Source organism: Camellia sinensis, chromosome 14, assembly GCF_055761805.1.
Source record: "Camellia sinensis isolate YWXY chromosome 14, ASM5576180v1, whole genome shotgun sequence".
In the NCBI taxonomy this organism is placed as follows: Eukaryota; Viridiplantae; Streptophyta; class Magnoliopsida; order Ericales; family Theaceae; genus Camellia; species Camellia sinensis.
In genome coordinates this window covers 104,114,853-104,138,288 of record NC_138974.1, presented here as the reverse complement: position 1 = coordinate 104,138,288, position 23,436 = coordinate 104,114,853, and the positions used below count along the sequence as shown (strand labels likewise).

The window sequence follows — 23,436 nt, the reverse complement described above, 5'->3', positions numbered from 1 at the left end:
GGGGGTGGTGGAAAAAGGGACAAAAGGGGTGCAACACGAGGACTTCCCAGGGGGTCACCCATCCTAGTACTACACTCGCCCAAGCACGCTTAACTGCGGAGTTCTGATGGGATCCGGTGCATTAGTGCTGGTATGATCGCACCCGAAGATTAACCGCGACTTTATTGTTTTAAGCAGTAGACGGGGAAAAAAATGAAATTGAATGGAACAGGATAATCTGGAAATGGTTTAAAAGGGAGAAATTGTCGAAAAGGAGGCGAAGGCGATTGAATGGGCTAAAAATCGGACAGGCTGTCCGGGGAAAAAAAAAAGGGGGGGGGGTGGTGGAAAAAGGGACAAAAGGGGTGCAACACGAGGACTTCCCAGGGGGTCACCCATCCTAGTACTACTCTCGCCCAAGCACGCTTAACTGCGGAGTTCTGATGGGATCCGGTGCATTAGTGCTGGTATGATCGCACCCGAAGATTAACCGCGACTTTATTGTTTTAAGCAGTAGACGGGGAAAAAAATGAAATTGAATGGAACAGGATAATCTGGAAATGGTTTAAAAGGGAGAAATTGTCGAAAAGGAGGCGAAGGCGATTGAATGGGCTAAAAATCGGACAGGCTGTCCGGGGAAAAAAAAAAGGGGGGGGGGTGGTGGAAAAAGGGACAAAAGGGGTGCAACACGAGGACTTCCCAGGGGGTCACCCATCCTAGTACTACTCTCGCCCAAGCACGCTTAACTGCGGAGTTCTGATGGGATCCGGTGCATTAGTGCTGGTATGATCGCACCCGAAGATTAACCGCGACTTTATTGTTTTAAGCAGTAGACGGGGAAAAAAATGAAATTGAATGGAACAGGATAATCTGGAAATGGTTTAAAAGGGAGAAATTGTCGAAAAGGAGGCGAAGGCGATTGAATGGGCTAAAAATCGGACAGGCTGTCCGTGGAAAAAAAAGGGGGGGGGGTGGTGGAAAAAGGGACAAAAGGGGTGCAACACGAGGACTTCCCAGGGGGTCACCCATCCTAGTACTACTCTCGCCCAAGCACGCTTAACTGCGGAGTTCTGATGGGATCCGGTGCATTAGTGCTGGTATGATCGCACCCGAAGATTAACCGCGACTTTATTGTTTTAAGCAGTAGACGGGGAAAAAAATGAAATTGAATGGAACAGGATAATCTGGAAATGGTTTAAAAGGGAGAAATTGTCGAAAAGGAGGCGAAGGCGATTGAATGGGCTAAAAATCGGACAGGCTGTCCGGGAAAAAAAAAAAAAGGGGGGGGGGTGGTGGAAAAAGGGACAAAAGGGGTGCAACACGAGGACTTCCCAGGGGGTCACCCATCCTAGTACTACTCTCGCCCAAGCACGCTTAACTGCGGAGTTCTGATGGGATCCGGTGCATTAGTGCTGGTATGATCGCACCCGAAGATTAACCGCGACTTTATTGTTTTAAGCAGTAGACGGGGAAAAAAATGAAATTGAATGGAACAGGATAATCTGGAAATGGTTTAAAAGGGAGAAATTGTCGAAAAGGAGGCGAAGGCGATTGAATGGGCTAAAAATCGGACAGGCTGTCCGGGGAAAAAAAAAGGGGGGGGGTGGTGGAAAAAGGGACAAAAGGGGTGCAACACGAGGACTTCCCAGGGGGTCACCCATCCTAGTACTACTCTCGCCCAAGCACGCTTAACTGCGGAGTTCTGATGGGATCCGGTGCATTAGTGCTGGTATGATCGCACCCGAAGATTAACCGCGACTTTATTGTTTTAAGCAGTAGACGGGGAAAAAATGAAATTGAATGGAACAGGATAATCTGGAAATGGTTTAAAAGGGAGAAATTGTCGAAAAGGAGGCGAAGGCGATTGAATGGGCTAAAAATCGGACAGGCTGTCCGGGGAAAAAAAAAAGGGGGGGGGGGTGGTGGAAAAAGGGACAAAAGGGGTGCAACACGAGGACTTCCCAGGGGGTCACCCATCCTAGTACTACTCTCGCCCAAGCACGCTTAACTGCGGAGTTCTGATGGGATCCGGTGCATTAGTGCTGGTATGATCGCACCCGAAGATTAACCGCGACTTTATTGTTTTAAGCAGTAGACGGGGAAAAAAATGAAATTGAATGGAACAGGATAATCTGGAAATGGTTTAAAAGGGAGAAATTGTCGAAAAGGAGGCGAAGGCGATTGAATGGGCTAAAAATCGGACAGGCTGTCCGGGGAAAAAAAAAAGGGGGGGGGTGGTGGAAAAAGGGACAAAAGGGGTGCAACACGAGGACTTCCCAGGGGGTCACCCATCCTAGTACTACTCTCGCCCAAGCACGCTTAACTGCGGAGTTCTGATGGGATCCGGTGCATTAGTGCTGGTATGATCGCACCCGAAGATTAACCGCGACTTTATTGTTTTAAGCAGTAGACGGGGAAAAAAATGAAATTGAATGGAACAGGATAATCTGGAAATGGTTTAAAAGGGAGAAATTGTCGAAAAGGAGGCGAAGGCGATTGAATGGGCTAAAAATCGGACAGGCTGTCCGGGGAAAAAAAAAAGGGGGGGGGTGGTGGAAAAAGGGACAAAAGGGGTGCAACACGAGGACTTCCCAGGGGGTCACCCATCCTAGTACTACTCTCGCCCAAGCACGCTTAACTGCGGAGTTCTGATGGGATCCGATGCATTAGTGCTGGTATGATCGCAGCCGAAGATTAACCGCGACTTTATTGTTTTAAGCAGTAGACGGGGAAAAAAATGAAATTGAATGGAACAGGATAATCTGGAAATGGTTTAAAAGGGAGAAATTGTCGAAAAGGAGGCGAAGGCGATTGGATGGGCTAAAAATCGGACAGGCTGTCCGGGGAAAAAAAAAAGGGGGGGGGGTGGTGGAAAAAGGGACAAAAGGGGTGCAACACGAGGACTTCCCAGGGGGTCACCCATCCTAGTACTACTCTCGCCCAAGCACGCTTAACTGCGGAGTTCTGATGGGATCCGGTGCATTAGTGCTGGTATGATCGCACCCGAAGATTAACCGCGACTTTATTGTTTTAAGCAGTAGACGGGGAAAAAAAAGAAATTGAATGGAACAGGATAATCTGGAAATGGTTTAAAAGGGAGAAATTGTCGAAAAGGAGGCGAAGGCGATTGAATGGGCTAAAAATCGGACAGGCTGTCCGGGGAAAAAAAAAAGGGGGGGGGGGGGTGGTGGAAAAAGGGACAAAAGGGGTGCAACACGAGGACTTCCCAGGGGGTCACCCATCCTAGTACTACTCTCGCCCAAGCACGCTTAACTGCAGAGTTCTGATGGGATCCGGTGCATTAGTGCTGGTATGATCGCACCCGAAGATTAACCGTGACTTTATTGTTTTAAGCAGTAGACGGGGAAAAAAATGAAATTGAATGGAACAGGATAATCTGGAAATGGTTTAAAAGGGAGAAATTGTCGAAAAGGAGGCGAAGGCGATTGAATGGGCTAAAAATCGGACAGGCTGTCCGGGGAAAAAAAAAGGGGGGGGGGGTGGTGGAAAAAGGGACAAAAAGGGTGCAACCCGAGGACTTCCCAGGGGGTCACCCATCCTAGTACTACTCTCGCCCAAGCACGCTTAACTGCGGAGTTCTGATGGGATCCGATGCATTAGTGCTGGTATGATCGCACCCGAAGATTAACCGCGACTTTATTGTTTTAAGCAGTAGACGGGGAAAAAAATGAAATTGAATGGAACAGGATAATCTGGAAATGGTTTAAAAGGAAGAAATTGTCGAAAAGGAGGCGAAGGCGATTGAATGGGCTAAAAATCGGACAGGCTGTCCGGGGAAAAAAAAAGGGGGGGGGGTGGTGGAAAAAGGGACAAAAGGGGTGCAACACGAGGACTTCCCAGGGGGTCACCCATCCTAGTACTACTCTCGCCCAAGCACGCTTAACTGCGGAGTTCTGATGGGATCCGGTGCATTAGTGCTGGTATGATCGCACCCGAAGATTAACCGCGACTTTATTGTTTTAAGCAGTAGACGGGGAAAAAAATGAAATTGAATGGAACAGGATAATCTGGAAATGGTTTAAAAGGGAGAAATTGTCGAAAAGGAGGCGAAGGCGATTGGATGGGCTAAAAATCGGACAGGCTGTCCGGGGAAAAAAAAAAGGGGGGGGGTGGTGGAAAAAGGGACAAAAGCGGTGCAACACGAGGACTTCCCAGGGAGTCACCCATCCTAGTACTACTCTCGCCCAAGCACGCTTAACTGCGGAGTTCTGATGGGATCCGGTGCATTAGTGCTGGTATGATCGCACCCGAAGATTAACCGCGACTTTATTGTTTTAAGCAGTAGACGGGGAAAAAAATGAAATTGAATGGAACAGGATAATCTGGAAATGGTTTAAAAGGGAGAAATTGTCGAAAAGGAGGCGAAGGCGATTGAATGGGCTAAAAATCGGACAGGCTGTCCGGGGAAAAAAAAAAGGGGGGGGGGTGGTGGAAAAAGGGACAAAAGGGGTGCAAAACGAGGACTTCCCAGGGGGTCACCCGTCCTAGTACTACTCTCGCCCAAGCACGCTTAACTGCGGAGTTCTGATGGGATCCGGTGCATTAGTGCTGGTATGATCGCACCCGAAGATTAACCGCAACTTTTTTGTTTTAAGCAGTAGACGGGGAAAAAAATGAAATTGAATGGAACAGGATAATCTGGAAATGGTTTAAAAGGGAGAAATTGTCGAAAAGGAGGCGAAGGCGATTGGATGGGCTAAAAATCGGACAGGCTGTCCGGGGAAAAAAAAAAGGGGGGGGGGGTGGTGGAAAAAGGGACAAAAGGGGTGCAACACGAGGACTTCCCAGGGGGTCACCCATCCTAGTACTACTCTCGCCCAAGCACGCTTAACTGCGGAGTTCTGATGGGATCCGGTGCATTAGTGCTGGTATGATCGCACCCGAAGATTAACCGCGACTTTATTGTTTTAAGCAGTAGACGGGGAAAAAAATGAAATTGAATGGAACAGGATAATCTGGAAATGGTTTAAAAGGGAGAAATTGTCGAAAAGGAGGCGAAGGCGATTGAATGGGCTAAAAATCGGACAGGCTGTCCGGGGAAAAAAAAAAGGGGGGGGGGTGGTGGAAAAAGGGACAAAAGGGGTGCAACACGAGGACTTCCCAGGGGGTCACCCATCCTAGTACTACTCTCGCCCAAGCACGCTTAACTGCGGAGTTCTGATGGGATCCGGTGCATTAGTGCTGGTATGATCGCACCCGAAGATTAACCGCGACTTTATTGTTTTAAGCAGTAGACGGGGAAAAAAATGAAATTGACTGGAACAGGATAATCTGGAAATGGTTTAAAAGGGAGAAATTGTCGAAAAGGAGGCGAAGGCGATTGAATGGGCTAAAAATCGGACAGGCTGTCCGGGGAAAAAAAAAGGGGGGGGGGGTGGTGGAAAAAGGGACAAAAGGGGTGCAACACGAGGACTTCCCAGGGGGTCACCCATCCTAGTACTACTCTCGCCCAAGCACGCTTAACTGCGGAGTTCTGATGGGATCCGGTGCATTAGTGCTGGTATGATCGCACCCGAAGATTAACCGCGACTTTATTGTTTTAAGCAGTAGACGGGGAAAAAAATGAAATTGAATGGAACAGGATAATCTGGAAATGGTTTAAAAGGGAGAAATTGTCGAAAAGGAGGCGAAGGCGATTGAATGGGCTAAATATCGGACAGGCTGTCCGGGGAAAAAAAAAAGGGGGGGGGGTGGTGGAAAAAGGGACAAAAGGGGTGCAACACGAGGACTTCCCAGGGGGTCACCCATCCTAGTACTACACTCGCCCAAGCACGCTTAACTGCGGAGTTCTGATGGGATCCGGTGCATTAGTGCTGGTATGATCGCACCCGAAGATTAACCGCGACTTTATTGTTTTAAGCAGTAGACGGGGAAAAAAATGAAATTGAATGGAACAGGATAATCTGGAAATGGTTTAAAAGGGAGAAATTGTCGAAAAGGAGGCGAAGGCGATTGAATGGGCTAAAAATCGGACAGGCTGTCCGGGGAAAAAAAAAAGGGGGGGGGTGGTGGAAAAAGGGACAAAAGGGGTGCAACACGAGGACTTCCCAGGGGGTCACCCATCCTAGTACTACTCTCGCCCAAGCACGCTTAACTGCGGAGTTCTGATGGGATCCGGTGCATTAGTGCTGGTATGATCGCACCCGAAGATTAACCGCGACTTTATTGTTTTAAGCAGTAGACGGGGAAAAAAATGAAATTGAATGGAACAGGATAATCTGGAAATGGTTTAAAAGGGAGAAATTGTCGAAAAGGAGGCGAAGGCGATTGAATGGGCTAAAAATCGGACAGGCTGTCCGGGGAAAAAAAAAAGGGGGGGGGGTGGTGGAAAAAGGGACAAAAGGGGTGCAACACGAGGACTTCCCAGGGGGTCACCCATCCTAGTACTACTCTCGCCCAAGCACGCTTAACTGCGGAGTTCTGATGGGATCCGGTGCATTAGTGCTGGTATGATCGCACCCGAAGATTAACCGCGACTTTATTGTTTTAAGCAGTAGACGGGGAAAAAAATGAAATTGAATGGAACAGGATAATCTGGAAATGGTTTAAAAGGGAGAAATTGTCGAAAAGGAGGCGAAGGCGATTGAATGGGCTAAAAATCGGACAGGCTGTCCGGGGAAAAAAAAAAGGGGGGGGGTGGTGGAAAAAGGGACAAAAGGGGTGCAACACGAGGACTTCCCAGGGGGTCACCCATCCTAGTACTACTCTCGCCCAAGCACGCTTAACTGCGGAGTTCTGATGGGATCCGGTGCATTAGTGCTGGTATGATCGCACCCGAAGATTAACCGCGACTTTATTGTTTTAAGCAGTAGACGGGGAAAAAAATGAAATTGAATGGAACAGGATAATCTGGAAATGGTTTAAAAGGGAGAAATTGTCGAAAAGGAGGCGAAGGCGATTGAATGGGCTAAAAATCGGACAGGCTGTCCGGGAAAAAAAAAAAAAGGGGGGGGGGGTGGTGGAAAAAGGGACAAAAGGGGTGCAACACGAGGACTTCCCAGGGGGTCACCCATCCTAGTACTACTCTCGCCCAAGCACGCTTAACTGCGGAGTTCTGATGGGATCCGGTGCATTAGTGCTGGTATGATCGCACCCGAAGATTAACCGCGACTTTATTGTTTTAAGCAGTAGACGGGGAAAAAAATGAAATTGAATGGAACAGGATAATCTGGAAATGGTTTAAAAGGGAGAAATTGTCGAAAAGGAGGCGAAGGCGATTGAATGGGCTAAAAATCGGACAGGCTGTCCGGGGAAAAAAAAAAGGGGGGGGGGTGGTGGAAAAAGGGACAAAAGGGGTGCAACACGAGGACTTCCCAGGGGGTCACCCATCCTAGTACTACTCTCGCCCAAGCACGCTTAACTGCGGAGTTCTAATGGGATCCGGTGCATTACTGCTGGTATGATCGCACCCGAAGATTAACCGCGACTTTATTGTTTTAAGCAGTAGACGGGGAAAAAATGAAATTGAATGGAACAGGATAATCTGGAAATGGTTTAAAAGGGAGAAATTGTCGAAAAGGAGGCGAAGGCGATTGAATGGGCTAAAAATCGGACAGGCTGTCCGGGGAAAAAAAAAAGGGGGGGGGGTGGTGGAAAAAGGGACAAAAGGGGTGCAACACGAGGACTTCCCAGGGGGTCACCCATCCTAGTACTACTCTCGCCCAAGCACGCTTAACTGCGGAGTTCTGATGGGATCCGGTGCATTAGTGCTGGTATGATCGCACCCGAAGATTAACCGCGACTTTATTGTTTTAAGCAGTAGACGGGGAAAAAAATGAAATTGAATGGAACAGGATAATCTGGAAATGGTTTAAAAGGGAGAAATTGTCGAAAAGGAGGCGAAGGCGATTGAATGGGCTAAAAATCGGACAGGCTGTCCGGGGAAAAAAAAAAGGGGGGGGGGGGGTGGTGGAAAAAGGGACAAAAGGGGTGCAACACGAGGACTTCCCAGGGGGTCACCCATCCTAGTACTACTCTCGCCCAAGCACGCTTAACTGCGGAGTTCTGATGGGATCCGGTGCATTAGTGCTGGTATGATCGCACCCGAAGATTAACCGCGACTTTATTGTTTTAAGCAGTAGACGGGGAAAAAAATGAAATTGAATGGAACAGGATAATCTGGAAATGGTTTAAAAGGGAGAAATTGTCGAAAAGGAGGCGAAGGCGATTGAATGGGCTAAAAATCGGACAGGCTGTCCGGGGAAAAAAAAAAGGGGGGGGGGTGGTGGAAAAAGGGACAAAAGGGGTGCAACACGAGGACTTCCCAGGGGGTCACCCATCCTAGTACTACTCTCGCCCAAGCACGCTTAACTGCGGAGTTCTGATGGGATCCGATGCATTAGTGCTGGTATGATCGCACCCGAAGATTAACCGCGACTTTATTGTTTTAAGCAGTAGACGGGGAAAAAAATGAAATTGAATGGAACAGGATAATCTGGAAATGGTTTAAAAGGGAGAAATTGTCGAAAAGGAGGCGAAGGCGATTGAATGGGCTAAAAATCGGACAGGCTGTCCGGGGAAAAAAAAAGGGGGGGGTGGTGGAAAAAGGGACAAAAGGGGTGCAACACGAGGACTTCCCAGGGGGTCACCCATCCTAGTACTACTCTCGCCCAAGCACGCTTAACTGCGGAGTTCTGATGGGATCCGGTGCATTAGTGCTGGTATGATCGCACCCAAAGATTAACCGCGACTTTATTGTTTTAAGCAGTAGATGGGGAAAAAAATGAAATTGAATGGAACAGGATAATCTGGAAATGGTTTAAAAGGGAGAAATTGTCGAAAAGGAGGCGAAGGCGATTGGATGGGCTAAAAATCGGACAGGCTATCCGGGGAAAAAAAAAAGGGGGGGGGGGGGTGGTGGAAAAAGGGACAAAAGGGGTGCAACACGAGGACTTCCCAGGGGGTCACCCATCCTAGTACTACTCTCGCCCAAGCACGCTTAACTGCGGAGTTCTGATGGGATCCGGTGCATTAGTGCTGGTATGATCGCACCCGAAGATTAACCGCGACTTTATTGTTTTAAGCAGTAGACGGGGAAAAAAAAGAAATTGAATGGAACAGGATAATCTGGAAATGGTTTAAAAGGGAGAAATTGTCGAAAAGGAGGCGAAGGCGATTGAATGGGCTAAAAATCGGACAGGCTGTCCGGGGAAAAAAAAAAGGGGGGGGGGTGGTGGAAAAAGGGACAAAAGGGGTGCAACACGAGGACTTCCCAGGGGGTCACCCATCCTAGTACTACTCTCGCCAAAGCATGCTTAACTGCAGAGTTCTGATGGGATCCGGTGCATTAGTGCTGGTATGATCGCACCCGAAGATTAACCGCGACTTTATTGTTTTAAGCAGTAGACGGGGAAAAAAATGAAATTGAATGGAACAGGATAATCTGGAAATGGTTTAAAAGGGAGAAATTGTCGAAAAGGAGGCGAAGGCGATTGAATGGGCTAAAAATCGGACAGGCTGTCCGGGGAAAAAAAAAAGGGGGGGGGGGGTGGTGGAAAAAGGGACAAAAAGGGTGCAACCCGAGGACTTCCCAGGGGGTCACCCATCCTAGTACTACTCTCGCCCAAGCACGCTTAACTGCGGAGTTCTGATGGGATCCGATGCATTAGTGCTGGTATGATCGCACCCGAAGATTAACCGCGACTTTATTGTTTTAAGCAGTAGACGGGGAAAAAAATGAAATTGAATGGAACAGGATAATCTGGAAATGGTTTAAAAGGAAGAAATTGTCGAAAAGGAGGCGAAGGCGATTGAATGGGCTAAAAATCGGACAGGCTGTCCGGGGAAAAAAAAAAGGGGGGGGGTGGTGGAAAAAGGGACAAAAGGGGTGCAACACGAGGACTTCCCAGGGGGTCACCCATCCTAGTACTACTCTCGCCCAAGCACGCTTAACTGCAGAGTTCTGATGGGATCCGGTGCATTAGTGCTGGTATGATCGCACCCGAAGATTAACCGCGACTTTATTGTTTTAAGCAGTAGACGGGGAAAAAAAAGAAATTGAATGGAACAGGATAATCTGGAAATGGTTTAAAAGGGAGAAATTGTCGAAAAGGAGGCGAAGGCGATTGAATGGGCTAAAAATCGGACAGGCTGTCCGGGGAAAAAAAAAAGGGGGGGGGTGGTGGAAAAAGGGACAAAAGGGGTGCAACACGAGGACTTCCCAGGGGGTCACCCATCCTAGTACTACTCTCGCCCAAGCACGCTTAACTGCGGAGTTCTGATGGGATCCGGTGCATTAGTGCTGGTATGATCGCACCCGAAGATTAACCGCGACTTTATTGTTTTAAGCAGTAGACGGGGAAAAAAATGAAATTGAATGGAACAGGATAATCTGGAAATGGTTTAAAAGGGAGAAATTGTCGAAAAGGAGGCGAAGGCGATTGAATGGGCTAAAAATCGGACAGGCTGTCCGGGGAAAAAAAAAAGGGGGGGGGTGGTGGTGGAAAAAGGGACAAAAAGGGTGCAACCCGAGGACTTCCCAGGGGGTCACCCATCCTAGTACTACTCTCGCCCAAGCACGCTTAACTGCGGAGTTCTGATGGGATCCGATGCATTAGTGCTGGTATGATCGCACCCGAAGATTAACCGCGACTTTATTGTTTTAAGCAGTAGACGGGGAAAAAAATGAAATTGAATGGAACAGGATAATCTGGAAATGGTTTAAAAGGAAGAAATTGTCGAAAAGGAGGCGAAGGCGATTGAATGGGCTAAAAATCGGACAGGCTGTCCGGGGAAAAAAAAAAGGGGGGGGGTGGTGGAAAAAGGGACAAAAGGGGTGCAACACGAGGACTTCCCAGGGGGTCACCCATCCTAGTACTACTCTCGCCCAAGCACGCTTAACTGCGGAGTTCTGATGGGATCCGGTGCATTAGTGCTGGTATGATCGCACCCGAAGATTAACCGCGACTTTATTGTTTTAAGCAGTAGACGGGGAAAAAAATGAAATTGAATGGAACAGGATAATCTGGAAATGGTTTAAAAGGGAGAAATTGTCGAAAAGGAGGCGAAGGCGATTGGATGGGCTAAAAATCGGACAGGCTGTCCGGGGAAAAAAAAAAAAGGGGGGGGGGGTGGTGGAAAAAGGGACAAAAGCGGTGCAACACGAGGACTTCCCAGGGGGTCACCCATCCTAGTACTACTCTCGCCCAAGCACGCTTAACTGCGGAGTTCTGATGGGATCCGGTGCATTAGTGCTGGTATGATCGCACCCGAAGATTAACCGCGACTTTATTGTTTTAAGCAGTAGACGGGGAAAAAAATGAAATTGAATGGAACAGGATAATCTGGAAATGGTTTAAAAGGGAGAAATTGTCGAAAAGGAGGCGAAGGCGATTGAATGGGCTAAAAATCGGACAGGCTGTCCAGGGAAAAAAAAAAGGGGGGGGGGGGGGTGGTGGAAAAAGGGACAAAAGGGGTGCAACACGAGGACTTCCCAGGGGGTCACCCATCCTAGTACTACTCTCGCCCAAGCACGCTTAACTGCGGAGTTCTGATGGGATCCGGTGCATTAGTGCTGGTATGATCGCACCCGAAGATTAACCGCGACTTTATTGTTTTAAGCAGTAGACGGGGAAAAAAATGAAATTGAATGGAACAGGATAATCTGGAAATGGTTTGAAAGGGAGAAATTGTCGAAAAGGAGGCGAAGGCGATTGAATGGGCTAAAAATCGGACAGGCTGTCCGGGGAAAAAAAAAAAGGGGGGGGGTGGTGGAAAAAGGGACAAAAGGGGTGCAACACGAGGACTTCCCAGGGGGTCACCCATCCTAGTACTACTCTCGCCCAAGCACGCTTAACTGCGGAGTTCTGATGGGATCCGGTGCATTAGTGCTGGTATGATCGCACCCGAAGATTAACCGCGACTTTATTGTTTTAAGCAGTAGACGGGGAAAAAAATGAAATTGAATGGAACAGGATAATCTGGAAATGGTTTAAAAGGAAGAAATTGTCGAAAAGGAGGCGAAGGCGATTGAATGGGCTAAAAATCGGACAGGCTGTCCGGGGAAAAAAAAAAGGGGGGGGGGGGGTGGTGGAAAAAGGGACAAAAGGGGTGCAACACGAGGACTTCCCAGGGGGTCACCCATCCTAGTACTACTCTCGCCCAAGCACGCTTAACTGCGGAGTTCTGATGGGATCCGGTGCATTAGTGCTGGTATGATCGCACCCGAAGATTAACCGCGACTTTATTGTTTTAAGCAGTAGACGGGGAAAAAAATGAAATTGAATGGAACAGGATAATCTGGAAATGGTTTAAAAGGGAGAAATTGTCGAAAAGGAGGCGAAGGCGATTGAATGGGCTAAAAATCGGACAGGCTGTCCGGGGAAAAAAAAAAGGGGGGGGGGGGGTGGTGGAAAAAGGGACAAAAGGGTTGCAACACGAGGACTTCCCAGGGGGTCACCCATCCTAGTACTACTCTCGCCCAAGCACGCTTAACTGCGGAGTTCTGATGGGATCCGGTGCATTAGTGCTGGTATGATCGCACCCGAATATTAACCGCGACTTTATTGTTTTAAGCAGTAGACGGGGAAAAAAATGAAATTGAATGGAACAGGATAATCTGGAAATGGTTTAAAAGGGAGAAATTGTCGAAAAGGAGGCGAAGGCGATTGAATGGGCTAAAAATCGGACAGGCTGTCCGGGGAAAAAAAAAAGGGGGGAGGGGTGGTGGAAAAAGGGACAAAAGGGTTGCAACACGAGGACTTCCCAGGGGGTCACCCATCCTAGTACTACTCTCGCCCAAGCACGCTTAACTGCGGAGTTCTGATGGGATCCGGTGCATTAATGCTGGTATGATCGCACCCGAAGATTAACCGCGACTTTATTGTTTTAAGCAGTAGACGGGGAAAAAAATGAAATTGAATGGAACAGGATAATCTGGAAATGGTTTAAAAGGGAGAAATTGTCGAAAAGGAGGCGAAGGCGATTGGATGGGCTAAAAATCGGACAGGCTGTCCGGGGAAAAAAAAAAGGGGGGGGGGGTGGTGGAAAAAGGGACAAAAGGGGTGCAACACGAGGACTTCCCAGGGGGTCACCCATCCTAGTACTACTCTCGCCCAAGCACGCTTAAGTGCGGAGTTCTGATGGGATCCGGTGCATTAGTGCTGGTATGATCGCACCCGAAGATTAACCGCGACTTTATTGTTTTAAGCAGTAGACGGGGAAAAAAATGAAATTGAATGGAACAGGATAATCTGGAAATGGTTTAAAAGGGAGAAATTGTCGAAAAGGAGGCGAAGGCGATTGAATGGGCTAAAAATCGGACAGGCTGTCCGGGGAAAAAAAAAAGGGGGGGGGGTGGTGGAAAAAGGGACAAAAGGGGTGCAACACGAGGACTTCCCAGGGGGTCACCCATCCTAGTACTACTCTCGCCCAAGCACGCTTCACTGCGGAGTTCTGATGGGATCCGGTGCATTAGTGCTGGTATGATCGCACCCGAAGATTAACCGCGACATTATTGTTTTAAGCAGTAGACGGGGAAAAAAATGAAATTGAATGGAACAGGATAATCTGGAAATGGTTTAAAAGGGAGAAATTGTCGAAAAGGAAGGCGAAGGCGATTGAATGGGCTAAAAATCGGACAGGCTGTCCGGGGAAAAAAAAAAGGGGGGGGTGGTGGAAAAAGGGACAAAAGGGGTGCAACACGAGGACTTCCCAGGGGGTCACCCATCCTAGTACTACTCTCGCCCAAGCACGCTTAACTGCGGAGTTCTGATGGGATCCGGTGCATTAGTGCTGGTATGATCGCACCCGAAGATTAACCGCGACTTTATTGTTTTAAGCAGTAGACGGGGAAAAAAATGAAATTGAATGGAACAGGATAATCTGGAAATGGTTTAAAAGGAAGAAATTGTCGAAAAGGAGGCGAAGGCGATTGAATGGGCTAAAAATCGGACAGGCTGTCCGGGGAAAAAAAAAAGGGGGGGGTGGTGGAAAAAGGGACAAAAGGGGTGCAACACGAGGACTTCCCAGGGGGTCACCCATCCTAGTACTACTCTCGCCCAAGCACGCTTAACTGCGGAGTTCTGATGGGATCCGGTGCATTAGTGCTGGTATGATCGCACCCGAATATTAACCGCGACTTTATTGTTTTAAGCAGTAGACGGGGAAAAAAATGAAATTGAATGGAACAGGATAATCTGGAAATGGTTTAAAAGGGAGAAATTGTCGAAAAGGAGGCGAAGGCGATTGAATGGGCTAAAAATCGGACAGGCTGTCCGGGGAAAAAAAAAAGGGGGGGGGGGGTGGTGGAAAAAGGGACAAAAGGGTTGCAACACGAGGACTTCCCAGGGGGTCACCCATCCTAGTACTACTCTCGCGCAAGCACGCTTAACTGCGGAGTTCTGATGGGATCCGGTGCATTAATGCTGGTATGATCGCACCCGAAGATTAACCGCGACTTTATTGTTTTAAGCAGTAGACGGGGAAAAAAATGAAATTGAATGGAACAGGATAATCTGGAAATGGTTTAAAAGGGAGAAATTGTCGAAAAGGAGGCGAAGGCGATTGAATGGGCTAAAAATCGGACAGGCTGTCCGGGGAAAAAAAAAAAAGGGGGGGGGGGTGGTGGAAAAAGGGACAAAAGGGGTGCAACACGAGGACTTCCAAGGGGGTCACCCATCCTAGTACTACTCTCGCCCAAGCACGCTTAACTGCGGAGTTCTGATGGGATCCGGTGCATTAGTGCTGGTATGATCGCACCCGAAGATTAACCGCGACTTTATTGTTTTAAGCAGTAGACGGGGAAAAAACTGAAATTGAATGGAACAGGATAATCTGGAAATGGTTTAAATGGGAGAAATTGTCGAAAAGGAGGCGAAGGCGATTGAATGGGCTAAAAATCGGACAGGCTGTCCGGGGAAAAAAAAAAGGGGGGGTGGTGGAAAAAGGGACAAAAGGGGTGCAACACGAGGACTTCCCAGGGGGTCACCCATCCTAGTACTACTCTCGCCCAAGCACGCTTAACTGCGGAGTTCTGATGGGATCCGGTGCATTAGTGCTGGTATGATCGCACCCGAAGATTAACCGCGACTTTATTGTTTTAAGCAGTAGACGGGGAAAAAAATGAAATTGAATGGAACAGGATAATCTGGAAATGGTTTAAAAGGGAGAAATTGTCGAAAAGGAGGCGAAGGCGATTGGATGGGGTAAAAATCGGACAGGCTGTCCGGGGAAAAAAAAAAGGGGGGGGGGGGTGGTGGAAAAAGGGACAAAAGGGGTGCAACACGAGGACTTCCCAGGGGGTCACCCATCCTAGTACTACTCTCGTCCAAGCACGCTTAACTGCGGAGTTCTGATGGGATCCGGTGCATTAGTGCTGGTATGATCGCACCCGAAGATTAACCGCGACTTTATTGTTTTAAGCAGTAGACGGGGAAAAAAATGAAATTGAATGGAACAGGATAATCTGGAAATGGTTTAAAAGGGAGAAATTGTCGAAAAGGAGGCGAAGGCGATTGAATGGGCTAAAAATCGGACAGGCTGTCCGGGGAAAAAAAAAAGGGGGGGGGGTGGTGGAAAAAGGGACAAAAGGGGTGCAACACGAGGACTTCCCATGGGGTCACCCATCCTAGTACTACTCTCGCCCAAGCACGCTTAACTGCGGAGTTCTGATGGGATCCGGTGCATTAGTGCTGGTATGATCGCACCCGAAGATTAACCGCGACTTTATTGTTTTAAGCAGTAGACGGGGAAAAAAATGAAATTGAATGGAACAGGATAATCTGGAAATGGTTTAAAAGGGAGAAATTGTCGAAAAGGAGGCGAAGGCGATTGAATGGGCTAAAAATCGGACAGGCTGTCCGGGGAAAAAAAAAAGGGGGGGGGTGGTGGAAAAAGGGACAAAAGGGGTGCAACACGAGGACTTCCCAGGGGGTCACCCATCCTAGTACTACTCTCGCCCAAGCACGCTTAACTGCGGAGTTCTGATGGGATCCGATGCATTAGTGCTGGTATGATCGCACCCGAAGATTAACCGCGACTTTATTGTTTTAAGCAGTAGACGGGGAAAAAAATGAAATTGAATGGAACAGGATAATCTGGAAATGGTTTAAAAGGAAGAAATTGTCGAAAAGGAGGCGAAGGCGATTGAATGGGCTAAAAATCGGACAGGCTGTCCGGGGAAAAAAAAAAGGGGGGGGGGGGTGGTGGAAAAAGGGACAAAAGGGGTGCAACACGAGGACTTCCCAGGGGGTCACCCATCCTAGTACTACTCTCGCCCAAGCACGCTTAACTGCGGAGTTCTGATGGGATCCGGTGCATTAGTGCTGGTATGATCGCACCCGAAGATTAACCGCGACTTTATTGTTTTAAGCAGTAGACGGGGAAAAAAATGAAATTGAATGGAACAGGATAATCTGGAAATGGTTTAAACGGGAGAAATTGTCGAAAAGGAGGCGAAGGCGATTGGATGGGCTAAAAATCGGACAGGCTGTCCGGGGAAAAAAAAAAGGGGGGGGGGTGGTGGAAAAAGGGACAAAAGGGGTGCAACACGAGGACTTCCCAGGGGGTCACCCATCCTAGTACTACTCTCGCCCAAGCACGCTTAAGTGCGGAGTTCTGATGGGATCCGGTGCATTAGTGCTGGTATGATCGCACCCGAAGATTAACCGCGACTTTATTGTTTTAAGCAGTAGACGGGGAAAAAAATGAAATTGAATGGAACAGGATAATCTGGAAATGGTTTAAAAGGGAGAAATTGTCGAAAAGGAGGCGAAGGCGATTGAATGGGCTAAAAATCGGACAGGCTGTCCGGGGAAAAAAAAAGGGGGGGGGGGGTGGTGGAAAAAGGGACAAAAGGGGTGCAACACGAGGACTTCCCAGGGGGTCACCCATCCTAGTACTACTCTCGTCCAAGCACGCTTAACTGCGGAGTTCTGATGGGATCCGGTGCATTAGTGCTGGTATGATCGCACCCGAAGATTAACCGCGACTTTATTGTTTTAAGCAGTAGACGGGGAAAAAAATGAAATTGAATGGAACAGGATAATCTGGAAATGGTTTAAAAGGGAGAAATTGTCGAAAAGGAGGCGAAGGCGATTGAATGGGCTAAAAATCGGACAGGCTGTCCGGGGAAAAAAAAAAGGGGGGGGGTGGTGGAAAAAGGGACAAAAGGGGTGCAACACGAGGACTTCCCAGGGGGTCACCCATCCTAGTACTACTCTCGCCCAAGCACGCTTAACTGCGGAGTTCTGATGGGATCCGGTGCATTAGTGCTGGTATGATCGCACCCGAAGATTAACCGCGACTTTATTGTTTTAAGCAGTAGACGGGGAAAAAAATGAAATTGAATGGAACAGGATAATCTGGAAATGGTTTAAAAGGGAGAAATTGTCGAAAAGGAGGCGAAGGCGATTGAATGGGCTAAAAATCGGACAGGCTGTCCGGGGAAAAAAAAAAAGGGGGGGGGGGTGGTGGAAAAAGGGACAAAAGGGGTGCAACACGAGGACTTCCCAGGGGGTCACCCATCCTAGTACTACTCTCGCCCAAGCACGCTTAACTGCGGAGTTCTGATGGGATCCGATGCATTAGTGCCGGTATGATCGCACCCGAAGATTAACCGCGACTTTATTGTTTTAAGCAGTAGACGGGGAAAAAAATGAAATTGAATGGAACAGGATAATCTGGAAATGGTTTAAAAGGAAGAAATTGTCGAAAAGGAGGCGAAGGCGATTGAATGGGCTAAAAATCGGACAGGCTGTCCGGGGAAAAAAAAAAGGGGGGGGGGGGTGGTGGAAAAAGGGACAAAAGGGGTGCAACACGAGGACTTCCCAGGGGGTCACCCATCCTAGTACTACTCTCGCCCAAGCACGCTTAACTGCGGAGTTCTGATGGGATCCGGTGCATTAGTGCTGGTATGATCGCACCCGAAGATTAACCGCGACTTTATTGTTTTAAGCAGTAGACGGGGAAAAAAATGAAATTGAATGGAACAGGATAATCTGGAAATGGTTTAAAAGGGAGAAATTGTCGAAAAGGAGGCGAAGGCGATTGGATGGGCTAAAAATCGGACAGGCTGTCCGGGGAAAAAAAAAAGGGGGGGGGGTGGTGGAAAAAGGGACAAAAGGGGTGCAACACGAGGACTTCCCAGGGGGTCACCCATCCTAGTACTACTCTCGCCCAAGCACGCTTAAGTGCGGAGTTCTGATGGGATCCGGTGCATTAGTGCTGGTATGATCGCACCCGAAGATTAACCGCGACTTTATTGTTTTAAGCAGTAGACGGGGAAAAAAATGAAATTGAATGGAACAGGATAATCTGGAAATGGTTTAAAAGGGAGAAATTGTCGAAAAGGAGGCGAAGGCGATTGAATGGGCTAAAAATCGGACAGGCTGTCCGGGGAAAAAAAAAAGGGGGGGGGGGTGGTGGAAAAAGGGACAAAAGGGGTGCAACACGAGGACTTCCCAGGGGGTCACCCATCCTAGTACTACTCTCGCCCAAGCACGCTTAACTGCGGAGTTCTGATGGGATCCGGTGCATTAGTGCTGGTATGATCGCACCCGAAGATTAACCGCGACTTTATTGTTTTAAGCAGTAGACGGGGAAAAAAATGAAATTGAATGGAACAGGATAATCTGGAAATGGTTTAAAAGGGAGAAATTGTCGAAAAGGAGGCGAAGGCGATTGAATGGGCTAAAAATCGGACAGGCTGTCCGGGGAAAAAAAAAAGGGGGGGGGGGTGGTGGAAAAAGGGACAAAAGGGGTGCAACACGAGGACTTCCTAGGGGGTCATCCATCATAGTACTACTCTCGCCCAAGCACGCTTAACTGCGGAGTTCTGATGGGATCCGGTGCATTAGTGCTGGTATGATCGCACCCGAAGATTAACCGCGACTTTATTGTTTTAAGCAGTAGACGGGGAAAAAAATGAAATTGAATGGAACAGGATAATCTGGAAATGGTTTAAAAGGGAGAAATTGTCGAAAAGGAGGCGAAGGCGATTGAATGGGCTAAAAATCGGACAGGCTGTCCGGGGAAAAAAAAAAAGGGGGGGGTGGTGGAAAAAGGGACAAAAGGGGTGCAACACGAGGACTTCCCAGGGGGTCACCCATCCTAGTACTACTCTCGCCCAAGCACGCTTAACTGCGGAGTTCTGATGGGATCCGGTGCATTAGTGCTGGTATGATCGCACCCGAAGATTAACCGCGACTTTATTGTTTTAAGCAGTAGACGGGGAAAAAAATGAAATTGAATGGAACAGGATAATCTGGAAATGGTTTAAAAGGAAGAAATTGTCGAAAAGGAGGCGAAGGCGATTGAATGGGCTAAAAATCGGACAGGCTGTCCGGGGAAAAAAAAAAGGGGGGGGGTGGTGGAAAAAGGGACAAAAGGGGTGCAACACGAGGACTTCCCAGGGGGTCACCCATCCTAGTACTACTCTCGCCCAAGCACTAGTACTACTCTCGCCCAAGCACGCTTAACTGCGGAGTTCTGATGGGATCCGGTGCATTAGTGCTGGTATGATCGCACCCGAATATTAACCGCGACTTTATTGTTTTAAGCAGTAGACGGGGAAAAAAATGAAATTGAATGGAACAGGATAATCTGGAAATGGTTTAAAAGGGAGAAATTGTCGAAAAGGAGGCGAAGGCGATTGAATGGGCTAAAAATCGGACAGGCTGTCCGGGGAAAAAAAAAAGGGGGGGGGTGGTGGAAAAAGGGACAAAAGGGTTGCAACACGAGGACTTCCCAGGGGGTCACCCATCCTAGTACTACTCTCGCCCAAGCACGCTTAACTGCGGAGTTCTGATGGGATCCGGTGCATTAATGCTGGTATGATCGCACCCGAAGATTAACCGCGACTTTATTGTTTTAAGCAGTAGACGGGGAAAAAATGAAATTGAATGGAACAGGATAATCTGGAAATGGTTTAAAAGGGAGAAATTGTCGAAAAGGAGGCGAAGGCGATTGAATGGGCTAAAAATCGGACAGGCTGTCCGGGGAAAAAAAAAAGGGGGGGGGTGGTGGAAAAAGGGACAAAAGGGGTGCAACACGAGGACTTCCCAGGGGGTCACCCATCCTAGTACTACTCTCGCCCAAGCACGCTTAACTGCGGAGTTCTGATGGGATCCGGTGCATTAGTGCTGGTATGATCGCACCCGAAGATTAACCGCGACTTTATTGTTTTAAGCAGTAGACGGGGAAAAAAATGAAATTGAATGGAACAGGATAATCTGGAAATGGTTTAAAAGGGAGAAATTGTCGAAAAGGAGGCGAAGGCGATTGAATGGGCTAAAAATCGGACAGGCTGTCCGGGGAAAAAAAAAAGGGGGGGGGGGTGGTGGAAAAAGGGACAAAAGGGGTGCAACACGAGGACTTCCTAGGGGGTCATCCATCATAGTACTACTCTCGCCCAAGCACGCTTAACTGCGGAGTTCTGATGGGATCCGGTGCATTAGTGCTGGTATGATCGCACCCGAAGATTAACCGCGACTTTATTGTTTTAAGCAGTAGACGGGGAAAAAAATGAAATTGAATGGAACAGGATAATCTGGAAATGGTTTAAAAGGGAGAAATTGTCGAAAAGGAGGCGAAGGCGATTGAATGGGCTAAAAATCGGACAGGCTGTCCGGGGAAAAAAAAAAGGGGGGGGTGGTGGAAAAAGGGACAAAAGGGGTGCAACACGAGGACTTCCCAGGGGGTCACCCATCCTAGTACTACTCTCGCCCAAGCACGCTTAACTGCGGAGTTCTGATGGGATCCGGTGCATTAGTGCTGGTATGATCGCACCCGAAGATTAACCGCGACTTTATTGTTTTAAGCAGTAGACGGGGAAAAAAATGAAATTGAATGGAACAGGATAATCTGGAAATGGTTTAAATGGGAGAAATTGTCGAAAAGGAGGCGAAGGCGATTGAATGGGCTAAAAATCGGACAGGCTGTCCGGGGAAAAAAAAAAGGGGGGGGGGGGTGGTGGAAAAAGGGACAAAAGGGGTGCAACACGAGGACTTCCCAGGGGGTCACCCATCCTAGTACTACTCTCGCCCAAGCACGCTTAACTGCGGAGTTCTGATGGGATCCGGTGCATTAGTGCTGGTATGATCGCATCCGAAGATTAACCGCGACTTTATTGTTTTAAGCAGTAGACGGGGAAAAAATGAAAATGAATGGAACAGGATAATCTGGAAATGGTTTAAAAGGGAGAAATTGTCGAAAAGGAGGCGAAGGTGATTGAATGGGCTAAAAATCGGACAGGCTGTCCGGGGAAAAAAAAAAGGGGGGGGGTGGTGGAAAAAGGGACAAAAGGGGTGCAACACGAGGACTTCCCAGGGGGTCACCCATCCTAGTACTACTCTCGCCCAAGCACGCTTAACTGCGGAGTTCTGATGGGATCCGGTGCATTAGTGCTGGTATGATCGCACCCGAAGATTAACCGCGACTTTATTGTTTTAAGCAGTAGACGGGGAAAAAAATGAAATTGAATGGAACAGGATAATCTGGAAATGGTTTAAAAGGGAGAAATTGTCGAAAAGGAGGCGAAGGCGATTGAATGGGCTAAAAATCGGACAGGCTGTCCGGGGAAAAAAAAAAAAGGGGGGGGGGTGGTGGAAAAAGGGACAAAAGGGGTGCAACACGAGGACTTCCCAGGGGGTCACCCATCCTAGTACTACTCTCGCCCAAGCACGCTTAACTGCGGAGTTCTGATGGGATCCGGTGCATTAGTGCTGGTATGATCGCACCCGAAGATTAACCGCGACTTTATTGTTTTATGCAGTAGACGGGGAAAAAAATGAAATTGAATGGAACAGGATAATCTGGAAATGGTTTAAATGGGAGAAATTGTCGAAAAGGAGGCGAAGGCGATTGAATGGGCTAAAAATCGGACAGGCTGTCCGGGGAAAAAAAAAAGGGGGGGGGGGGGTGGTGGAAAAAGGGACAAAAGGGGTGCAACACGAGGACTTCCCAGGGGGTCACCCATCCTAGTACTACTCTCGCCCAAGCACGCTTAACTGCGGAGTTCTGATGGGATCCGATGCATTAGTGCTGGTATGATCGCACCCGAAGATTAACCGCGACTTTATTGTTTTAAGCAGTAGACGGGGAAAAAAATGAAAATGAATGGAACAGGATAATCTGGAAATGGTTTAAAAGGGAGAAATTGTCGAAAAGGAGGCGAAGGTGATTGAATGGGCTAAAAATCGGACAGGCTGTCCGGGGAAAAAAAAAAGGGGGGGGGGTGGTGGAAAAAGGGACAAAAGGGGTGCAACACGAGGACTTCCCAGGGGGTCACCCATCCTAGTACTACTCTCGCCCAAGCACGCTTAACTGCGGAGTTCTGATGGGATCCGGTGCATTAGTGCTGGTATGATCGCACCCGAAGATTAACCGCGACTTTATTGTTTTAAGCAGTAGACGGGGAAAAAAATGAAATTGAGTGGAACAGGATAATCTGGAAATGGTTTAAAAGGGAGAAATTGTCGAAAAGGAGGCGAAGGCGATTGAATGGGCTAAAAATCGGACAGGCTGTCCGGGGAAAAAAAAAAAGGGGGGGGGGTGGTGGAAAAAGGGACAAAAGGGGTGCAACACGAGGACTTCCCAGGGGGTCACCCATCCTAGTACTACTCTCGCCCAAGCACGCTTAACTGCGGAGTTCTGATGGGATCCGGTGCATTAGTGCTGGTATGATCGCACCCGAAGATTAACCGCGACTTTATTGTTTTAAGCAGTAGACGGGGAAAAAAATGAAATTGAATGGAACAGGATAATCTGGAAATGGTTTAAAAGGGAGAAATTGTCGAAAAGGAGGCGAAGGCGATTGAATGGGCTAAAAATCGGACAGGCTGTCCGGGGAAAAAAAAAGGGGGGGGGGTGGTGGAAAAAGGGACAAAAGGGGTGCAACACGAGTACTGCCCAGGAGGTCACCCATCCTAGTACTACTCTCGCCCAAGCACGCTTAACTGCGGAGTTCTGATGGGATCCGGTGCATTAGTGCTGGTATGATCGCACCCGAAGATTAACCGCGACTTTATTGTTTTAAGCAGTAGACGGGGAAAAAAATGAAATTGAATGGAACAGGATAATCTGGAAATGGTTTAAAAGGGAGAAATTGTCGAAAAGGAGGCGAAGGCGATTGAATGGGCTAAAAATCGGACAGGCTGTCCGGGGAAAAAAAAAAGGGGGGGGGGTGGTGGAAAAAGGGACAAAAGGGATGCAACACGAGGACTTCCCAGGGGGTCACCCATCCTAGTACTACTCTCGCCCAAGCACGCTTAACTGCGGAGTTCTGATGGGATCCGGTGCATTAGTGCTGGTATGATCGCACCCGAAGATTAACCGCGACTTTATTGTTTTAAGCAGTAGACGGGGAAAAAAATGAAATTGAATGGAACAGGATAATCTGGAAATGGTTTAAAAGGGAGAAATTGTCGAAAAGGAGGCGAAGGCGATTGAATGGGCTAAAAATCGGACAGGCTGTCCGGGGAAAAAAAAAAGGGGGGGGTG

At 48.3% G+C, this 23,436-nt stretch overlaps 73 non-coding genes and 1 pseudogene across 73 annotated transcripts; all 74 read right to left on the bottom strand.

The window, feature by feature from the left end:
* Nucleotides 1-25: 25 nt before the first annotated feature.
* Nucleotides 26-144, bottom strand: LOC145809175 (5S ribosomal RNA). The gene has a single exon (XR_014352670.1). It is a non-coding gene; the product is annotated as a 5S ribosomal RNA (ribosomal RNA).
* A 197-nt stretch (nt 145-341) lies between these two features.
* LOC145808415 (5S ribosomal RNA) lies at nt 342-460 on the bottom strand. Its single transcript, XR_014351878.1, has one exon. It is a non-coding gene; the product is annotated as a 5S ribosomal RNA (ribosomal RNA).
* A 197-nt stretch (nt 461-657) lies between these two features.
* Nucleotides 658-776, bottom strand: LOC145808414 (5S ribosomal RNA). Its single transcript, XR_014351877.1, has one exon. It is a non-coding gene; the product is annotated as a 5S ribosomal RNA (ribosomal RNA).
* Nucleotides 777-971: 195 nt separating this feature from the next.
* On the bottom strand, nt 972-1,090 carry LOC145808413 (5S ribosomal RNA). The gene has a single exon (XR_014351876.1). It is a non-coding gene; the product is annotated as a 5S ribosomal RNA (ribosomal RNA).
* A 199-nt stretch (nt 1,091-1,289) lies between these two features.
* Nucleotides 1,290-1,408, bottom strand: LOC145808412 (5S ribosomal RNA). The gene has a single exon (XR_014351875.1). It is a non-coding gene; the product is annotated as a 5S ribosomal RNA (ribosomal RNA).
* A 195-nt stretch (nt 1,409-1,603) lies between these two features.
* On the bottom strand, nt 1,604-1,722 carry LOC145808411 (5S ribosomal RNA). The gene has a single exon (XR_014351874.1). It is a non-coding gene; the product is annotated as a 5S ribosomal RNA (ribosomal RNA).
* Nucleotides 1,723-1,919: 197 nt separating this feature from the next.
* On the bottom strand, nt 1,920-2,038 carry LOC145808410 (5S ribosomal RNA). Its single transcript, XR_014351873.1, has one exon. It is a non-coding gene; the product is annotated as a 5S ribosomal RNA (ribosomal RNA).
* A 196-nt stretch (nt 2,039-2,234) lies between these two features.
* Nucleotides 2,235-2,353, bottom strand: LOC145808409 (5S ribosomal RNA). Its single transcript, XR_014351872.1, has one exon. It is a non-coding gene; the product is annotated as a 5S ribosomal RNA (ribosomal RNA).
* A 196-nt stretch (nt 2,354-2,549) lies between these two features.
* LOC145810502 (5S ribosomal RNA) lies at nt 2,550-2,668 on the bottom strand. The gene has a single exon (XR_014354068.1). It is a non-coding gene; the product is annotated as a 5S ribosomal RNA (ribosomal RNA).
* A 197-nt stretch (nt 2,669-2,865) lies between these two features.
* LOC145808408 (5S ribosomal RNA) lies at nt 2,866-2,984 on the bottom strand. The gene has a single exon (XR_014351871.1). It is a non-coding gene; the product is annotated as a 5S ribosomal RNA (ribosomal RNA).
* Nucleotides 2,985-3,184: 200 nt separating this feature from the next.
* Nucleotides 3,185-3,303, bottom strand: LOC145809382 (5S ribosomal RNA). The gene has a single exon (XR_014352919.1). It is a non-coding gene; the product is annotated as a 5S ribosomal RNA (ribosomal RNA).
* A 197-nt stretch (nt 3,304-3,500) lies between these two features.
* LOC145810477 (5S ribosomal RNA) lies at nt 3,501-3,619 on the bottom strand. The gene has a single exon (XR_014354044.1). It is a non-coding gene; the product is annotated as a 5S ribosomal RNA (ribosomal RNA).
* Nucleotides 3,620-3,815: 196 nt separating this feature from the next.
* Nucleotides 3,816-3,934, bottom strand: LOC145808406 (5S ribosomal RNA). Its single transcript, XR_014351869.1, has one exon. It is a non-coding gene; the product is annotated as a 5S ribosomal RNA (ribosomal RNA).
* Nucleotides 3,935-4,130: 196 nt separating this feature from the next.
* Nucleotides 4,131-4,249, bottom strand: LOC145810499 (5S ribosomal RNA). Its single transcript, XR_014354065.1, has one exon. It is a non-coding gene; the product is annotated as a 5S ribosomal RNA (ribosomal RNA).
* A 197-nt stretch (nt 4,250-4,446) lies between these two features.
* On the bottom strand, nt 4,447-4,565 carry LOC145810203 (5S ribosomal RNA). Its single transcript, XR_014353775.1, has one exon. It is a non-coding gene; the product is annotated as a 5S ribosomal RNA (ribosomal RNA).
* A 198-nt stretch (nt 4,566-4,763) lies between these two features.
* LOC145808405 (5S ribosomal RNA) lies at nt 4,764-4,882 on the bottom strand. Its single transcript, XR_014351868.1, has one exon. It is a non-coding gene; the product is annotated as a 5S ribosomal RNA (ribosomal RNA).
* Nucleotides 4,883-5,079: 197 nt separating this feature from the next.
* LOC145808404 (5S ribosomal RNA) lies at nt 5,080-5,198 on the bottom strand. The gene has a single exon (XR_014351867.1). It is a non-coding gene; the product is annotated as a 5S ribosomal RNA (ribosomal RNA).
* A 197-nt stretch (nt 5,199-5,395) lies between these two features.
* Nucleotides 5,396-5,514, bottom strand: LOC145808403 (5S ribosomal RNA). The gene has a single exon (XR_014351866.1). It is a non-coding gene; the product is annotated as a 5S ribosomal RNA (ribosomal RNA).
* Nucleotides 5,515-5,711: 197 nt separating this feature from the next.
* Nucleotides 5,712-5,830, bottom strand: LOC145809174 (5S ribosomal RNA). The gene has a single exon (XR_014352669.1). It is a non-coding gene; the product is annotated as a 5S ribosomal RNA (ribosomal RNA).
* A 196-nt stretch (nt 5,831-6,026) lies between these two features.
* On the bottom strand, nt 6,027-6,145 carry LOC145808402 (5S ribosomal RNA). The gene has a single exon (XR_014351865.1). It is a non-coding gene; the product is annotated as a 5S ribosomal RNA (ribosomal RNA).
* Nucleotides 6,146-6,342: 197 nt separating this feature from the next.
* LOC145808400 (5S ribosomal RNA) lies at nt 6,343-6,461 on the bottom strand. The gene has a single exon (XR_014351863.1). It is a non-coding gene; the product is annotated as a 5S ribosomal RNA (ribosomal RNA).
* Nucleotides 6,462-6,657: 196 nt separating this feature from the next.
* On the bottom strand, nt 6,658-6,776 carry LOC145808399 (5S ribosomal RNA). The gene has a single exon (XR_014351862.1). It is a non-coding gene; the product is annotated as a 5S ribosomal RNA (ribosomal RNA).
* Nucleotides 6,777-6,976: 200 nt separating this feature from the next.
* On the bottom strand, nt 6,977-7,095 carry LOC145808398 (5S ribosomal RNA). Its single transcript, XR_014351861.1, has one exon. It is a non-coding gene; the product is annotated as a 5S ribosomal RNA (ribosomal RNA).
* A 197-nt stretch (nt 7,096-7,292) lies between these two features.
* On the bottom strand, nt 7,293-7,411 carry LOC145810124 (5S ribosomal RNA). The gene has a single exon (XR_014353690.1). It is a non-coding gene; the product is annotated as a 5S ribosomal RNA (ribosomal RNA).
* Nucleotides 7,412-7,607: 196 nt separating this feature from the next.
* Nucleotides 7,608-7,726, bottom strand: LOC145808397 (5S ribosomal RNA). Its single transcript, XR_014351860.1, has one exon. It is a non-coding gene; the product is annotated as a 5S ribosomal RNA (ribosomal RNA).
* A 200-nt stretch (nt 7,727-7,926) lies between these two features.
* LOC145808396 (5S ribosomal RNA) lies at nt 7,927-8,045 on the bottom strand. The gene has a single exon (XR_014351859.1). It is a non-coding gene; the product is annotated as a 5S ribosomal RNA (ribosomal RNA).
* A 197-nt stretch (nt 8,046-8,242) lies between these two features.
* LOC145809610 (5S ribosomal RNA) lies at nt 8,243-8,361 on the bottom strand. The gene has a single exon (XR_014353171.1). It is a non-coding gene; the product is annotated as a 5S ribosomal RNA (ribosomal RNA).
* A 194-nt stretch (nt 8,362-8,555) lies between these two features.
* On the bottom strand, nt 8,556-8,674 carry LOC145808394 (5S ribosomal RNA). The gene has a single exon (XR_014351857.1). It is a non-coding gene; the product is annotated as a 5S ribosomal RNA (ribosomal RNA).
* Nucleotides 8,675-8,874: 200 nt separating this feature from the next.
* LOC145808393 (5S ribosomal RNA) lies at nt 8,875-8,993 on the bottom strand. Its single transcript, XR_014351856.1, has one exon. It is a non-coding gene; the product is annotated as a 5S ribosomal RNA (ribosomal RNA).
* A 197-nt stretch (nt 8,994-9,190) lies between these two features.
* LOC145811305 (5S ribosomal RNA) lies at nt 9,191-9,309 on the bottom strand. The gene has a single exon (XR_014354849.1). It is a non-coding gene; the product is annotated as a 5S ribosomal RNA (ribosomal RNA).
* Nucleotides 9,310-9,508: 199 nt separating this feature from the next.
* LOC145810476 (5S ribosomal RNA) lies at nt 9,509-9,627 on the bottom strand. Its single transcript, XR_014354043.1, has one exon. It is a non-coding gene; the product is annotated as a 5S ribosomal RNA (ribosomal RNA).
* Nucleotides 9,628-9,823: 196 nt separating this feature from the next.
* LOC145809381 (5S ribosomal RNA) lies at nt 9,824-9,942 on the bottom strand. The gene has a single exon (XR_014352918.1). It is a non-coding gene; the product is annotated as a 5S ribosomal RNA (ribosomal RNA).
* Nucleotides 9,943-10,138: 196 nt separating this feature from the next.
* On the bottom strand, nt 10,139-10,257 carry LOC145808392 (5S ribosomal RNA). Its single transcript, XR_014351855.1, has one exon. It is a non-coding gene; the product is annotated as a 5S ribosomal RNA (ribosomal RNA).
* A 199-nt stretch (nt 10,258-10,456) lies between these two features.
* LOC145810475 (5S ribosomal RNA) lies at nt 10,457-10,575 on the bottom strand. Its single transcript, XR_014354042.1, has one exon. It is a non-coding gene; the product is annotated as a 5S ribosomal RNA (ribosomal RNA).
* A 196-nt stretch (nt 10,576-10,771) lies between these two features.
* LOC145808391 (5S ribosomal RNA) lies at nt 10,772-10,890 on the bottom strand. The gene has a single exon (XR_014351854.1). It is a non-coding gene; the product is annotated as a 5S ribosomal RNA (ribosomal RNA).
* A 200-nt stretch (nt 10,891-11,090) lies between these two features.
* LOC145809768 (5S ribosomal RNA) lies at nt 11,091-11,209 on the bottom strand. The gene has a single exon (XR_014353330.1). It is a non-coding gene; the product is annotated as a 5S ribosomal RNA (ribosomal RNA).
* Nucleotides 11,210-11,410: 201 nt separating this feature from the next.
* LOC145808390 (5S ribosomal RNA) lies at nt 11,411-11,529 on the bottom strand. Its single transcript, XR_014351853.1, has one exon. It is a non-coding gene; the product is annotated as a 5S ribosomal RNA (ribosomal RNA).
* A 197-nt stretch (nt 11,530-11,726) lies between these two features.
* On the bottom strand, nt 11,727-11,845 carry LOC145808389 (5S ribosomal RNA). The gene has a single exon (XR_014351852.1). It is a non-coding gene; the product is annotated as a 5S ribosomal RNA (ribosomal RNA).
* A 200-nt stretch (nt 11,846-12,045) lies between these two features.
* On the bottom strand, nt 12,046-12,164 carry LOC145808388 (5S ribosomal RNA). The gene has a single exon (XR_014351851.1). It is a non-coding gene; the product is annotated as a 5S ribosomal RNA (ribosomal RNA).
* Nucleotides 12,165-12,364: 200 nt separating this feature from the next.
* On the bottom strand, nt 12,365-12,483 carry LOC145809456 (5S ribosomal RNA). The gene has a single exon (XR_014353008.1). It is a non-coding gene; the product is annotated as a 5S ribosomal RNA (ribosomal RNA).
* Nucleotides 12,484-12,681: 198 nt separating this feature from the next.
* Nucleotides 12,682-12,800, bottom strand: LOC145809943 (5S ribosomal RNA). Its single transcript, XR_014353510.1, has one exon. It is a non-coding gene; the product is annotated as a 5S ribosomal RNA (ribosomal RNA).
* A 198-nt stretch (nt 12,801-12,998) lies between these two features.
* On the bottom strand, nt 12,999-13,117 carry LOC145810118 (5S ribosomal RNA). Its single transcript, XR_014353684.1, has one exon. It is a non-coding gene; the product is annotated as a 5S ribosomal RNA (ribosomal RNA).
* A 197-nt stretch (nt 13,118-13,314) lies between these two features.
* Nucleotides 13,315-13,433, bottom strand: LOC145809257 (5S ribosomal RNA). Its single transcript, XR_014352768.1, has one exon. It is a non-coding gene; the product is annotated as a 5S ribosomal RNA (ribosomal RNA).
* Nucleotides 13,434-13,629: 196 nt separating this feature from the next.
* Nucleotides 13,630-13,748, bottom strand: LOC145808387 (5S ribosomal RNA). The gene has a single exon (XR_014351850.1). It is a non-coding gene; the product is annotated as a 5S ribosomal RNA (ribosomal RNA).
* A 195-nt stretch (nt 13,749-13,943) lies between these two features.
* Nucleotides 13,944-14,062, bottom strand: LOC145808386 (5S ribosomal RNA). The gene has a single exon (XR_014351849.1). It is a non-coding gene; the product is annotated as a 5S ribosomal RNA (ribosomal RNA).
* A 199-nt stretch (nt 14,063-14,261) lies between these two features.
* LOC145811127 (5S ribosomal RNA) lies at nt 14,262-14,380 on the bottom strand. The gene has a single exon (XR_014354678.1). It is a non-coding gene; the product is annotated as a 5S ribosomal RNA (ribosomal RNA).
* Nucleotides 14,381-14,580: 200 nt separating this feature from the next.
* Nucleotides 14,581-14,699, bottom strand: LOC145809462 (5S ribosomal RNA). Its single transcript, XR_014353015.1, has one exon. It is a non-coding gene; the product is annotated as a 5S ribosomal RNA (ribosomal RNA).
* Nucleotides 14,700-14,893: 194 nt separating this feature from the next.
* LOC145808385 (5S ribosomal RNA) lies at nt 14,894-15,012 on the bottom strand. Its single transcript, XR_014351848.1, has one exon. It is a non-coding gene; the product is annotated as a 5S ribosomal RNA (ribosomal RNA).
* Nucleotides 15,013-15,211: 199 nt separating this feature from the next.
* Nucleotides 15,212-15,330, bottom strand: LOC145809304 (5S ribosomal RNA). Its single transcript, XR_014352825.1, has one exon. It is a non-coding gene; the product is annotated as a 5S ribosomal RNA (ribosomal RNA).
* A 197-nt stretch (nt 15,331-15,527) lies between these two features.
* LOC145809030 (5S ribosomal RNA) lies at nt 15,528-15,646 on the bottom strand. The gene has a single exon (XR_014352524.1). It is a non-coding gene; the product is annotated as a 5S ribosomal RNA (ribosomal RNA).
* A 196-nt stretch (nt 15,647-15,842) lies between these two features.
* On the bottom strand, nt 15,843-15,961 carry LOC145809609 (5S ribosomal RNA). Its single transcript, XR_014353170.1, has one exon. It is a non-coding gene; the product is annotated as a 5S ribosomal RNA (ribosomal RNA).
* A 199-nt stretch (nt 15,962-16,160) lies between these two features.
* On the bottom strand, nt 16,161-16,279 carry LOC145808383 (5S ribosomal RNA). Its single transcript, XR_014351846.1, has one exon. It is a non-coding gene; the product is annotated as a 5S ribosomal RNA (ribosomal RNA).
* A 197-nt stretch (nt 16,280-16,476) lies between these two features.
* LOC145810117 (5S ribosomal RNA) lies at nt 16,477-16,595 on the bottom strand. Its single transcript, XR_014353683.1, has one exon. It is a non-coding gene; the product is annotated as a 5S ribosomal RNA (ribosomal RNA).
* Nucleotides 16,596-16,793: 198 nt separating this feature from the next.
* Nucleotides 16,794-16,912, bottom strand: LOC145809303 (5S ribosomal RNA). Its single transcript, XR_014352824.1, has one exon. It is a non-coding gene; the product is annotated as a 5S ribosomal RNA (ribosomal RNA).
* A 196-nt stretch (nt 16,913-17,108) lies between these two features.
* Nucleotides 17,109-17,227, bottom strand: LOC145808382 (5S ribosomal RNA). Its single transcript, XR_014351845.1, has one exon. It is a non-coding gene; the product is annotated as a 5S ribosomal RNA (ribosomal RNA).
* A 199-nt stretch (nt 17,228-17,426) lies between these two features.
* On the bottom strand, nt 17,427-17,545 carry LOC145809699 (5S ribosomal RNA). Its single transcript, XR_014353261.1, has one exon. It is a non-coding gene; the product is annotated as a 5S ribosomal RNA (ribosomal RNA).
* A 199-nt stretch (nt 17,546-17,744) lies between these two features.
* LOC145808381 (5S ribosomal RNA) lies at nt 17,745-17,863 on the bottom strand. Its single transcript, XR_014351844.1, has one exon. It is a non-coding gene; the product is annotated as a 5S ribosomal RNA (ribosomal RNA).
* Nucleotides 17,864-18,060: 197 nt separating this feature from the next.
* On the bottom strand, nt 18,061-18,179 carry LOC145810116 (5S ribosomal RNA). Its single transcript, XR_014353682.1, has one exon. It is a non-coding gene; the product is annotated as a 5S ribosomal RNA (ribosomal RNA).
* A 198-nt stretch (nt 18,180-18,377) lies between these two features.
* LOC145808380 (5S ribosomal RNA) lies at nt 18,378-18,496 on the bottom strand. Its single transcript, XR_014351843.1, has one exon. It is a non-coding gene; the product is annotated as a 5S ribosomal RNA (ribosomal RNA).
* A 198-nt stretch (nt 18,497-18,694) lies between these two features.
* Nucleotides 18,695-18,813, bottom strand: LOC145810321 (5S ribosomal RNA). Its single transcript, XR_014353896.1, has one exon. It is a non-coding gene; the product is annotated as a 5S ribosomal RNA (ribosomal RNA).
* Nucleotides 18,814-19,009: 196 nt separating this feature from the next.
* Nucleotides 19,010-19,128, bottom strand: LOC145808379 (5S ribosomal RNA). Its single transcript, XR_014351842.1, has one exon. It is a non-coding gene; the product is annotated as a 5S ribosomal RNA (ribosomal RNA).
* Nucleotides 19,129-19,324: 196 nt separating this feature from the next.
* Nucleotides 19,325-19,466, bottom strand: LOC145811185 (5S ribosomal RNA; annotated as a pseudogene).
* A 196-nt stretch (nt 19,467-19,662) lies between these two features.
* LOC145809942 (5S ribosomal RNA) lies at nt 19,663-19,781 on the bottom strand. Its single transcript, XR_014353509.1, has one exon. It is a non-coding gene; the product is annotated as a 5S ribosomal RNA (ribosomal RNA).
* A 195-nt stretch (nt 19,782-19,976) lies between these two features.
* LOC145808378 (5S ribosomal RNA) lies at nt 19,977-20,095 on the bottom strand. Its single transcript, XR_014351841.1, has one exon. It is a non-coding gene; the product is annotated as a 5S ribosomal RNA (ribosomal RNA).
* Nucleotides 20,096-20,293: 198 nt separating this feature from the next.
* LOC145810320 (5S ribosomal RNA) lies at nt 20,294-20,412 on the bottom strand. Its single transcript, XR_014353895.1, has one exon. It is a non-coding gene; the product is annotated as a 5S ribosomal RNA (ribosomal RNA).
* Nucleotides 20,413-20,607: 195 nt separating this feature from the next.
* LOC145808377 (5S ribosomal RNA) lies at nt 20,608-20,726 on the bottom strand. The gene has a single exon (XR_014351840.1). It is a non-coding gene; the product is annotated as a 5S ribosomal RNA (ribosomal RNA).
* Nucleotides 20,727-20,925: 199 nt separating this feature from the next.
* Nucleotides 20,926-21,044, bottom strand: LOC145809436 (5S ribosomal RNA). The gene has a single exon (XR_014352984.1). It is a non-coding gene; the product is annotated as a 5S ribosomal RNA (ribosomal RNA).
* A 195-nt stretch (nt 21,045-21,239) lies between these two features.
* On the bottom strand, nt 21,240-21,358 carry LOC145808376 (5S ribosomal RNA). Its single transcript, XR_014351839.1, has one exon. It is a non-coding gene; the product is annotated as a 5S ribosomal RNA (ribosomal RNA).
* Nucleotides 21,359-21,557: 199 nt separating this feature from the next.
* LOC145808375 (5S ribosomal RNA) lies at nt 21,558-21,676 on the bottom strand. Its single transcript, XR_014351838.1, has one exon. It is a non-coding gene; the product is annotated as a 5S ribosomal RNA (ribosomal RNA).
* A 200-nt stretch (nt 21,677-21,876) lies between these two features.
* On the bottom strand, nt 21,877-21,995 carry LOC145809608 (5S ribosomal RNA). Its single transcript, XR_014353169.1, has one exon. It is a non-coding gene; the product is annotated as a 5S ribosomal RNA (ribosomal RNA).
* A 197-nt stretch (nt 21,996-22,192) lies between these two features.
* Nucleotides 22,193-22,311, bottom strand: LOC145808374 (5S ribosomal RNA). Its single transcript, XR_014351837.1, has one exon. It is a non-coding gene; the product is annotated as a 5S ribosomal RNA (ribosomal RNA).
* Nucleotides 22,312-22,509: 198 nt separating this feature from the next.
* Nucleotides 22,510-22,628, bottom strand: LOC145808372 (5S ribosomal RNA). Its single transcript, XR_014351835.1, has one exon. It is a non-coding gene; the product is annotated as a 5S ribosomal RNA (ribosomal RNA).
* Nucleotides 22,629-22,824: 196 nt separating this feature from the next.
* LOC145810143 (5S ribosomal RNA) lies at nt 22,825-22,943 on the bottom strand. Its single transcript, XR_014353709.1, has one exon. It is a non-coding gene; the product is annotated as a 5S ribosomal RNA (ribosomal RNA).
* Nucleotides 22,944-23,140: 197 nt separating this feature from the next.
* On the bottom strand, nt 23,141-23,259 carry LOC145809129 (5S ribosomal RNA). Its single transcript, XR_014352623.1, has one exon. It is a non-coding gene; the product is annotated as a 5S ribosomal RNA (ribosomal RNA).
* Nucleotides 23,260-23,436: the final 177 nt, after the last annotated feature.